Below are 12,053 nucleotides of genomic sequence, written 5' to 3'. Positions count from 1 at the left end.
AGAGCGCTGTGGAGGAGCTGGCGAGAGATCTGAGATAAAACTGTGGAGAACTGGCGAAGGAGACGCCCGCCTGCAGCTCAAATACGACGCAACGGTCGGATCCCGATCGATTCAAAAACTCCCAATCGATCCGGAGCACCTCGGTGCTCTGGAATCATGCCTGGATCGATCCACGGATCAATCCACGGATCGATCCAGCGCTTATCGCGCGAAGCAGCAGCGTCCCAATCGATCCACTGATCGATTGGGACCTCTGGATTGATCCACTGATCGATCCAGAGGCTTTCTGTTCGCTGGGAAAAGCCTGGATCGATCCAGCTCCTGGATCGATCCACTGATCGTTCCAGCTCCTAGATCGATCCACTGATCGATCCAGCTCTTGGTTTTTGCCCAAAACCAAGTCCCAAGCCTCTCAAACCAACATCCGGTCAACCTTGACCTGTTGGTACATCATGCCTAGCATCTGGTCACTCCCTTGACCTGCCAGGACTCCCCACCAAGTGTCCGGTCAATCCCTTTGACCCACTTGGACTTTTCTCTTCGTGCCAAGTATCCGGTCACTCCCTTGACCTACTTGGACTTCCACCGGATGTCTGGTCAACCTTGACCCATCTGAATTTCCTCGTGTCAAGTATCCAGTCAATCCTTTAACCTACTTGGACTTCCCAACACCAGATGTCCGATCATCCTTGATCCATCTGGATTTTCCCTTGTCTGGCTTCACTCACTAGGACTTTCACCTAACTTCACTCACTAGGATTTTCCATCTGCCTAGCTTCACTCACTAGGACTTTCACCTAGCTTCACTCACTAGGATTTTCCATCTGCCTAGCTTCACTCACTAGGGTTTTCCATCTGCCTAGCTTCACTCACTAGGACTTTCACCTAGCTTCACTCACTAGGGTTTTCCATCTGCCTAGCTTCACTCACTAGGACTTTCCATCTGACTAACCTTCTAGTTAGGACTTCCCAGTCAGGTATCCGGTCGCTCTTGACCTACTTGACTCTTCTTCATCCATACTGATCAGTTCCTGATCAGAATCTTCCCACATGAACAACTGCACCTGCATTGTCCATGTGTCTACATGTATTGTCAAACATCGAAACTATGACCAAGACTCAAGCTTGGTCAACTCAGTCAATCTTGACCTAAGGAATATTGCACCAACAACGTCTTCGCCGAGATGCCCAAAGAAATCATCGACATCTCACCCACGGTCATGGAGCATGTACTCCATGTTTTTCCTGACACCCGGCCTGTCAAGCAAAGGAAACGAGACTTTAGGGTTGACCAGAATAAAATCATCCGAGTGGATGTGGATAAGTTACTGGAGGCCGGTTACATTCGGGAAGTATAGTTCCCGAGCTGACGAGCAAATGTCGTTTTGGTGTTTAAGCCAATAAACAAATGACGGGTCTGCATCGACTTTAAAGACCTCAACAAGGCGTGCCCCAAAGATTATTACCCTTTGTCACGGATTGATCAGATGGTGGACTCAACTTCTGGTTATGAGTTAATTTGCATGTTAGATGCATATTAGGACTATCACCAGGTGCCACTAGCCAAGGACGACTAGGAAAAGAAGGCAGGGAGCAATTCTCAAGATAACTCCAATCGGTACATAATACCAAGCGAGCCTCTTAGGACTTGGTCCCTATATCTAATCGGACCTAGGGGACCGAGCTCTTTATTATTTCAATATCGGGTACTATTATGCTCGTTGGCATATTCTCAATCTTCTACCAGACTCACAGACTCATAGCAGATTCACAATCTTCTAGCAGACTTTCAACCTCATAGCATATTCTAGCCTCCTACCAGACTCTCAGATTCATAGCAGATTCCTAGCTTCCTACAAGACTCTCAGATTCATAGCAGATTCCCAACCTCCTAGCAGTCTCTAAGCCTCATAGCAGAGTCTTAGATTCCTATCAGACTCTCAGACTCATAGTAGATTCCCAACCTCCTAGCAGACCCTCAGCCTCATAGCAGATTCTCAGCCTCCTATTAGACTCTCAGACTCATAGCAGATTCCCAGTCTCCTAGCAGACTCTTAGCCTCATAGCAAATTCTCAGCAGCCTATCAGACTGCCAACATCATATACATTCTATCAGACCGCCAACATCACATATACTTATATACATCCGGACAACTCTAAAGGTCGAGTGTCCTTACAAGACTCAGTTCACCATTCTTCAAGAGCAAGCATTCTTGTGAATGTCTGGTCAGTCATATGAACCGTCTGGACCTAGGGAACTTCTCCCTTCATAAGCAAACCTCCAATATGTGGTCGGTCGGCTAAATGTTCGACCGAGATATATGCAGGAGACAATATTATCAGAGAATTACAACCGTTTGTCAGAGAATATTCTTCTACGATGATGATCATTCAATGGAACCTGTTCGATTGTTATGCATGTGAGAGAGAGAGAGAGAGGGGGGGGGGGGGGGGGGGGAGAATCACATGATTTTTAAAAAATAGTCTTTATAAAAAGTTTAATAAAAGTGCAGCGGAAAAGACTAAAAGAGAAAAAGAAGAAAAATAGGAATACAAACTATTTTACTTGGTTCGGAGTCTTCGGTGACTCCTACTCAAAGACCCAAGTCCCTCAAACCTATCGATGGGTAATCCACTAAAACTCTTTCAGAACCGCCGAAAGACCGAATCGAGTATAAATAAAAGAATAAGAAAGTGTAACAATCCTACACTTTCCTTTTTCAGATATGTAAAGTACAAAATTAAAACTAGTTACCAACATGAAGATATCAAAGTGAGAGCTCTCGTGTGTCGATGACGAAATTTCTGTAGTAGTCGGTCATGGCAGTGTTGTAGTAGAACGGTGGCACAAAGTCAGAGCAATTGGAATGTCGGACGAAAGTGTAGAAGCTTGTAGAAGAGTTGTGTATATTACACTGGTTGAAGTTCTCTTTTATAGAGGGTTCAAGGTGCCTTCCATGCCACTAGAGGCGTCTACAAGTTTATAAAAATCTTGTCTAAAACTTCCTATTAATTAGAAAATAATAAAAAAAAATTATTAAAAGAAAATAATGAGCTAAAAAGAACCTTAGCAACATCTTGTCGATTAAAAAATTTCAACAAGATAAAAATTGGAAATAAAAAATTGTAAGCAGAAATAGAAAATTTTAAAAATTTTGCATGCTCACATGTTCAACAAGTTCGAAATTATAATGGATTAAATTGATATTTTAGATATCATAAGGGTTAAATTAGAAAATTATCATCAAAATATATCTCTAAGAAATTTTTGATTAATCCAGTTGAAAATAACCTATATTGAGTTTCAAAATCATACCTAAATTAAATTTTTATGTATGTCATACTTTTAGTTGATTTAATTTTTATTATTTGCTTAGAATTATATAAATAAATTGTTTCATATACTTTTTGTTTGAAATTAATTTTCTATTTAATTTTTTGAGAAAGAGGATATCATCACTTATCTTTAGGAAAAATTTTAAATTTTTTTGACTGTTAAATTATTTTTTATGATTTTTTTAACAAAAATCATATTTCCAATTTAAAAATAATTCGTAGAGTATTTTTTTCAAACTTCATTTTTTATGTGAAAAAAATAGTATGTTCTCTGTTAAAAAAATATTTTCAGATTTTTTTACAGTTATTGAATTTTATATGAATTATTTATCCAAATGTCACTTTTTAATATTAAAAACTATCAAAAAAAGTAGTTTTTGTAAATTTATTTTTTTTACAAAGTTACTTTCCATAATACATTCTCAGAAAATATTTCAAGATTTTTCAAAATTAATAACAATTTTTAAGCATTGTTTAGAAAAAAATATCTTTATATAGAAAAGAATTTATTACTATTTACATTAATTTTAATTTTTCGAGAAAATTTTATCTCTGATTTGGATACTTATATTTAACCGGTATAAAAATTTTCAAAATTTTCCCACAGTTAATTTTTTTCAAATTATTTTCTAAAAATAGTTTAAAATTATAAAAATCCAGGTTTTCGAAAATTAAACTTCACGACTTTTCTAGATAATAGTCACTAAATTTGTATCCCTTAGACTCTGTTTTAAATTTATTTCAAGTTATTTTCATGGAATGCCCCTATTTTTAATGTGATCAAAGGGGGTGAATTAGAAATTAAGTCTAGGGGAGGGTATATTTTGATTTTTGTAATATTTTTTAATTACAATTTATGTACTTGCTATTTTTCTGTTACTTATTTTTGTTTTATCCTAACTTAACTTGGGTTGTTCTCATCAAAAAAGAGGGAGATTATAAGTACCCCCAGTAGTTTTGATGTGATCAACCAAGTTAAGTTAGGTCATGTTGTGGTTTAACCCCTGTGTCAAAGTGTGCAGGAACTTAGGAGCACATGAAGTTGAGCGAAAGACGCAGCTAGCGAGAAGGATGACACGGGAGAGAGTTGACGGGCTCGATGCGTCCGAGAGAAGAGGCGCTGTGGAAGAGTGAGCTCGCAAATGAGGAAGCACGCGGCATTTCCGAGGGACAAGAAGTCGGAGCGACAGGTTGCTCGAGAAGGTAAAAAAATGGATTCCAGTGAACCCTATTTTGGATGGTCGAAATCACCCAAGTGAGCGGAGCCGGAGCAGAAGGCCCGGACCAAAAGTCAGCACGGAGTTGACTTTGGTCTGGCGCCCGAACCCCTGGGGCAGTCGGGGCGGCCCGGGTACGCACTCTGGTCGCGAGGGTGGTTCAACCCGGTCTAGGCATCCAAACTAGAAAGTTTATTGAAACACCACCTGGTGCTATTCGTTGTGACGTGGATAAGGTGCCTGGAATCTTTCTAGGCACTCTGATCAGAGTTATAAATACAACTCTGATCCCAGTAGCTAAACACAACACTGGTAAAGGTTCTACTTTCTGTTTAGCTTTGTAATTATATGTTTTAACTACTGTAAGAGACTTTTCCGCCAGAAAGAGATTTGATAGTGAGTTTTTAACATCTTGGATTAGCAACCCCCTATTTGTAAACCAAGTAAAAGATCTGCCTCTTCTTTCTTTCTCTTTTTAATTATTTTCCTTTCTGTATAAGTGTGTATTAAATTAGCTTGAAAAGTCGAGAAATGTTTGTGTTTATATTTTCAGGCAATTCACCCCCCTCTTGTCGACCGCAAGGGACCAACAGTTCCATCTATTATTGAAGTGTTACCTATTTATTGAGACAACATTGGAGTCATTGTGCAAGCAAAGGAACTTAGGTCTCATCAGCGATCAAAACATGTGCTTCGTTGCTATCACTTGATCATGGAGATTATTAGTAGGAAAGAAATGCAACTCAAGAAAATGTTTATTAAAAGGAACCTAGCGGATCCTTTGACAAAGGCTTTACCACAAAGAAAGATTGAGAGTTATATCCAGGCTTACGATTTAGAATACCGTGGCTATTGGCATTAGGCCAAGTGAGTGTTAGATTTTGAGGGATGTCCTAAGGAAATTGCCTTATAATTTTACTATTTATTTAATAAATATAGATTCATTATTTGAGTGCATATTATATGTTTGATAGTCTTAAACTCATTTACTGAATGTATGTAATACAATTCATAGCATGAGAGAATTTGTAATTGAATCACAACTTGTGATTATCTCTACATATGCAATTATGAACGTATTTGAATTTCTCTAGTCGTCGTATTGGTACATTCGGAGATCACCAATTCTGTAAGACTAGTACGGATTATACTCCTTGGTTCGCCAAGCGACTGTTTTCTCACTGACTGGAGATATTGAGATGTCGAGAGTTACACATGGATGCTAGTTATGGTAACTAGTTTATTGGAGTGACTCGCTGTAAGACTTCATATGGTATCTACATAAAGTATGAAACTCTTGTACACATGTATGAGTAATTTAAATCCGTAGAACGAGAAAGTATTACTTGGGTTAGGTGTAACGTAGTCAATCTAGTAGGGGCAGACACATAGATCATGTCCTAAACCAAGTGGGTATAAGATGAGTGAAAGGAATGAGACACGACTCACTGTAGCTGCTGAAGGGTTCAGAATTAATTCTGAAATCAAGTATGATTTTTTGATTAATTGAGGATCATGATATACTACTAGGTGTCACTCATGATCGTTCCATAATTAAGTAGTTAATTATGGATAACCAAGATAAACCGGGAACCTATTGGATCATACGCACTAACGAGCCTCTAAAAGATGTAAAATAAGTTAAAGAATATGATTCTTAGATCAAAAGTTAAATATTTGGTTGAACCATGCATAAGATAAATATGGAAATATTTGTCACAATGAAAGCGTGAATGGGTTACATCTCTTATGGAGGAATTGGACCATATTTGTTTTAATCATGAATTAGTCATGAACCAACTTAGTTTAGTTGTGAATCAAACCAAGGGGGTTAATGGACTAATTTTTAGTTAAGGGATAATGGGTTGGATTTGGGCTTTCTAATCCAACTCATTAATGAAGACTATATATAGATATGGTTAAAAGAGAATTATTACACAATAGAGATTTATTAGTTGGTTTGATAGGGTTTCAGAAACCTTAACCCAACTTTTATCTCTCTCCCTCTTCTTCTCTTTCAGCTGCCACCACCACAACAAGGAGAAAGTTTTCTCCTTGTTATCGTGACCGCAAGGTAGAGTTTCTTGCTTGTTTGCTTCTTCCTCTTGATTCATTTTCTTCGCTCGTGACTAGTAACTTTCGAAGGAGAGGCTTGTAGAGTTGTCTTAAGGAGCTTGGTGTGGATACAAATAGAGGCCAAGTTAGACAACATCGCTACAGTTGATGCTCTTCTCGTTACAGGTCATCCATAAGGTATATCTAGAATAATTATTATTCGTTTCGTTTTGTTTTATGATCTTGTCTGTGTGATTGTATCCTGCATGCGTGTGGTGTGTGTGATGTAATAAATTAGTTTATTTATTTTAATCTTCTACTGCACATGTTACAAAACGTATTTTAACACACACCGCATCAGGATATCCCAATATCTCTCTTCCAGTGACTTACACCACTTACCAATCATAGACTTTCTTGGCATCAGGTCCCTTGACCCACTAGGATTTCCTGTCAGATCTCAACAAATCTGGACTTCGTGCCTATCAACCTAGTTGGACTTCCTTTTGCTAGATCTCAACCAATCTGGACTTCCTTCTGCCAGATCTCAACTAATCTAGACTTAGCTATCAATCTAGTTGTACTTCAGCTTAGTGCTTCGGTCCTCTAGACCCATCAAGTTCATATTATGCACACTTGGTAGACAAATTAGACAAACATAACGTCTAACTTTAATCCACTTGTCATTCATCAAAACTCAAGTATGATCATTTGTGGCAAATGCACCAACATGAATAATTGTTTGAACCTATTGTTCATCGGTCAACTCATGACTAGCAGTTTTAAGCTCCTAAATCATATTCAACATCTCCCTGAGGTGTTGAACCATTGAAACATTCGAATGCTTCTTGTAGCTGTCAAACTTGATCGTCAGCTGTCAAAGCTTGCTCACACTTACTTCACTGTATTTCTCCTTAAGGACTACCCAAACTGCATGAGCCGAAAGATAAAACTCATACTCAAAAGCTAAGTCATCTATCATTGAACTAATCAATATGCCCTTTGTAGTGGAGTGATCGCACTATGTGAAAAACGACTTTTTACTTCGTTGATTACCTGAAGTAAAAGACCTGTTTTTACCGAAGTAGACACGCGTGTAGTAAAAAGATTCATTTTACTTCGGATAAACTCCGAAGTCGTAGGCCCAGAAAAAACGAAGTCGTATTGGGTGTCGGGTTCGGACATATTACGAAGTAAAAAGTGCATATAACTTCGTCGGTTTTTAAAAACACCGAAGTAATTAATCCTTTTCGACTTCATCGTTTAGTATTTGTTGTGAAGTAATATACCTACTTTAACTTCGGTTAAAAATGAAGTAATGGATTACTTTTACTTCGTCATATATCATTAATTCCTGAAGTAATTATCGATTAAATTACATTTAGCTTCGTTCTGGATCGAAGTAATAGATAGATATTACTTCGGAATAATTGAAGTAGTTGATACTATTTTACAGCAACAAATTGTGAATTCAAATTTTGAATTTGAAATGATGTGCCTTGACTGAATTTTTTTGACTGAATTCAATTTTCGACTTTCAAATGCTGCAAATGCCATGTCTTGACTGAATTTCTTTGACTGAATTCAAATTTCAAAATTTCAAATGTCGTGCCTTGACTGAATTGCTTAGAATGAATTCAAATTTTGTATTTCAAATGTCGTGCCTTGACTGATCTCGACTTTGGAAAATGTCGTGCACAGCTCCAGCGGTGACGTGCCATTCTTGAAACCACCGCCCTCCCTGTTCATTTTGACTTTCGGGGCACAAAATTTGAATGCAACCTCTCTTGCCTTGCTGGCCACGGTTTCCAAGGTTGCCACACTCTTCTTCCCCAAGACTTATTTCGGAAGCCCTAACGAGGAAACCTTCGTCTCTGTTGCCTAAGACTCCAAATCGGAAGCCCTAACGAGAGGGAACGGAGAGGACTGAAATGAAGGGGAAGGAAGAGGAGGTCCAACCTTATTTCGGTAGAGGGAAGCCCTAACGAGAGGGAACGGAGAGGACTGAAATGAAGGGGAAGGAAGAGGAGGTCCAACCTTATTTCGGCAGAGGGAAGTTAACGAAAAAGTGGGGGGAAATAAAAGTGGTCTCAAAATAAAAGTTAACTCTTGTACTATTACTTCGGAGTAAACACTAAAAATTCTATTCATGACGTTACTACTTCGGTATTTAACAACTTTCCGAAGTAATAGCTTATTTCAGTTTAAAGCGAAGCCCGCGTTTTTAAATCTGCGAAGTCTATATTTGTATATACTTCGTCAGTTTTTTCAGCGAAGTTGCTTATACACTTTTACCTCGTATATTTAAATTGATGAAGTAAATTGTGGCGAAGTAAAACGTCGTTTTTCACATAGTGATGAGTCCTTTTTCTTCTATGCCTTATAGGCATCAAGATCTCGTTTGTTCTGTGCAATGGGACCATCTACAAGTTCTACCATAACGTAATTTACAGCTTCTAGAACTTCTTGTTCTTCAAGTACATACTGTATCCTGAGGTGTCAGATCTTATAGTTATCCTCTTTAAGTTCCTCTCCTTTATTGAGTTCAGCTATGATGTTTTTAGTTATCATGAGGTGTTAGATCTTATAGTTATCCTCTTTAAGTTCCTCTCCTTTATTGAGTTCAGCTATGATGTTTTTAGTTATCATGATCTAACATAAATAAATATATTATTTAGTATTCAGTGTAATTCATATGCATGAAATTTATTATTGACTCAATATTAATTTGAGTTGGTTTACAAAATTAAGTGATAACTACGTTTTCACTCATCATTCGTATAACCAATCAAATCAACTTGATCAATACTATTACACACATCCCAACTAATGAACTAATCATTAATTATTATACTCATAATGAACTAATCAAAGAGTATATTGCATTGACAATATTATCATGCATTATGTAAAGTATCAGCATAGACAAATATATGAATGAGCATATCATTAACATAAACATGTTGCATATTGTTAACATATAACAAACTGACATAAAGTAAATAGATTAATACTATTCATACATAATGACAATAACAATAATAGAACTCTAATAAATTAGATAGGCTAACACCACTCCCATTAGGATAGACACTAGTGTAGTGACTAACATTATCCCTTTCAACCTATACTCATTTGGGGCAATCTCAGGTGGGACAGCTTCAGGATTCTCCATCAGATCCATAATCGGATTCTCTTCTGAATCTTCCTCGAACATTTCCGAGTCTTATTCGGACTCTTCAGGATCCTCTTTAGCAATATGGTGAAGTAGTTCCTTATACAATTATGAATATGTGATGCACCTTTAGAGCACCCCCATACATAGTCTACTATCACCTTAGGATACTTTGGTAATTAACACACCAAAGCTCAAATTCTATAACTGTCCAAGACTGAAAATTTTTCTCGCTCAAGTTTCAAAATAGTCTATAAAGTCGTTCAACGTGTTTGCCGACTCCATAAGTAGAGTTATACTCTATCTCTTGAATTTGCTCTCGTAGGTCATTTCGTCACACTTTGCGAAGAGTTAAAGTGGTAATCGTTCGTGCCATCTGTAAATTGAAACTAAATTAGTCAGTACAAAATCAACTAACCAATACAAAACCAGCTTAATTCAATTTATACAAATATAGAACCAACATTATAAATCAAGAAAATTAAATCTTCTCAATTTTCAGGAGTCTAAGTCGACTGGCCCATTGGACTGGTTGGTCGGGAATCCATATCCTAAGCTTGGTCCATTGTGCTCGTTAGAACTAATCTAATTAAACAAGGATTTTTTGTAGCTATGTTCTATTATAATTTAATCTAAGTTTATTTCAATTAATCTCAGAGTTATTGATCAAACTTAGGTCTATTTGATAAAACCAATGCCCATTAGTTTAAGTCAGACATATTAGAACAAATCTAATCTATTTGATCAAATTTGACCCAATAGAACAAATCTGATCATTTGATCCTATCTAGTCTGAACCCGATTAAATCAACTCAAATCAATTCCTGTTTTGATCAAACTGGTTCAGTTAAACCAACTAATGGTTTGAACCAGACTGAGTTCTAATTAGACTAAAATAGTCTGATTAAATCAACCAATGATTTAATTCAAATCTGGGTCTGATTGGACTAATATAATCTGGTTAAACCAACTAATAGTTTCAACCAGACCCGAGTCTAATTTGAATTAAACTAGTTCAAACCAATTTGGTTTGAAATCAGACCAATACCAAAGAAGTAAGGAAAAAAAAACCCACACCGCCTCAACTGTGACAGACGCGGTCTCTAGTCTACTGGGACAATCACTAGTCCTTTCCGACACCAGATTATGGTCGCCCTTGGCCCAACAAGGTTACTGGCACCTGCTCACGCAGAAAGTGCGAGAGGCTGCCAAAGACACGTCGATGGCCACAGGAGTGTGGCCGACCACTCGGGGAGACTTCACCGTGTTCAGAATGTTGTCGCGGCATCCCGTAACGCAAGCCTAATTCCGGTGTAAATCACGATGTTGTTGCAATTCTGCAACCAGACGCAGCACGCTACTCTACAGCGGCGTTGTTGCCAGTGAGCAACTCTGTCGCTGACTTGTGACCCTGTCACCAGTTTGCGACCCTACCGTGGAATCCTTCTACTGTGATGCAGTTGTCAGCGCTTGTCTGCAGCGACACATCAGTTGTGCACAAGGCAACGAGAAATTGCAACTTGGTATAACTCCTAACTCTCTTATACCACTATAAGAATTATAATAGAAATTCATTGTATGAAACAATAAATCATAGCTCATTGCAATGGAATTCGGAGAGGAAAGAATACTGGATGGAGGAAGCCGCCTCTTGCTATTGGAAGAGCGATCGTAGATACAAAATCAAAAAGCCCTTCACAAATCCATAAACTAAATCCCGCAGCCTCGGATGGTCTTCTTCCACGATGAAAACAAATCTCACCTTCTCAAGTTTTCAACCCCATGAGTCACCCTTGGACACATTCTTTATAATGGGGAATTATCTCAGGAGTAAAAGGGACATTTTGTCTCAAAAAAGTGCCAATTTTCTACAATTTGTCCTTATGTCAATACGGAGGAGGTAAATCACGAATGACTACTAATTATTAGTACAGTAACCAAAGTATAAAAAAAGACATATTTAGATGTGCCAAATTTTAACTTTATAATTTAATATGATAATATTCTACATCTTAACTACCATATTACCCCAAGAGACACCACCCTATCAATCAAACTCTGAGGTCGAGAGTTAGATCATATTAAATTTATCATAACTGATTCAGTTGGATATTAAATTTTAATGTTTTAAGTAAAATATTGCATTTGTATTTAAATTGTGGAGGGGCTTACCAGGGCACATTTGGACTACGTGGAACTCATGATTCGACGAGGTAGTGTCGATGATGACTTGATATACACTAAGTCAATTTAATAGTGTGGAGACTTGC

Source organism: Zingiber officinale, chromosome 5B, assembly GCF_018446385.1.
Source record: "Zingiber officinale cultivar Zhangliang chromosome 5B, Zo_v1.1, whole genome shotgun sequence".
NCBI lineage: Eukaryota > Viridiplantae > Streptophyta > Magnoliopsida > Zingiberales > Zingiberaceae > Zingiber > Zingiber officinale.
Note: the sequence above shows the minus strand (reverse complement) of the source record.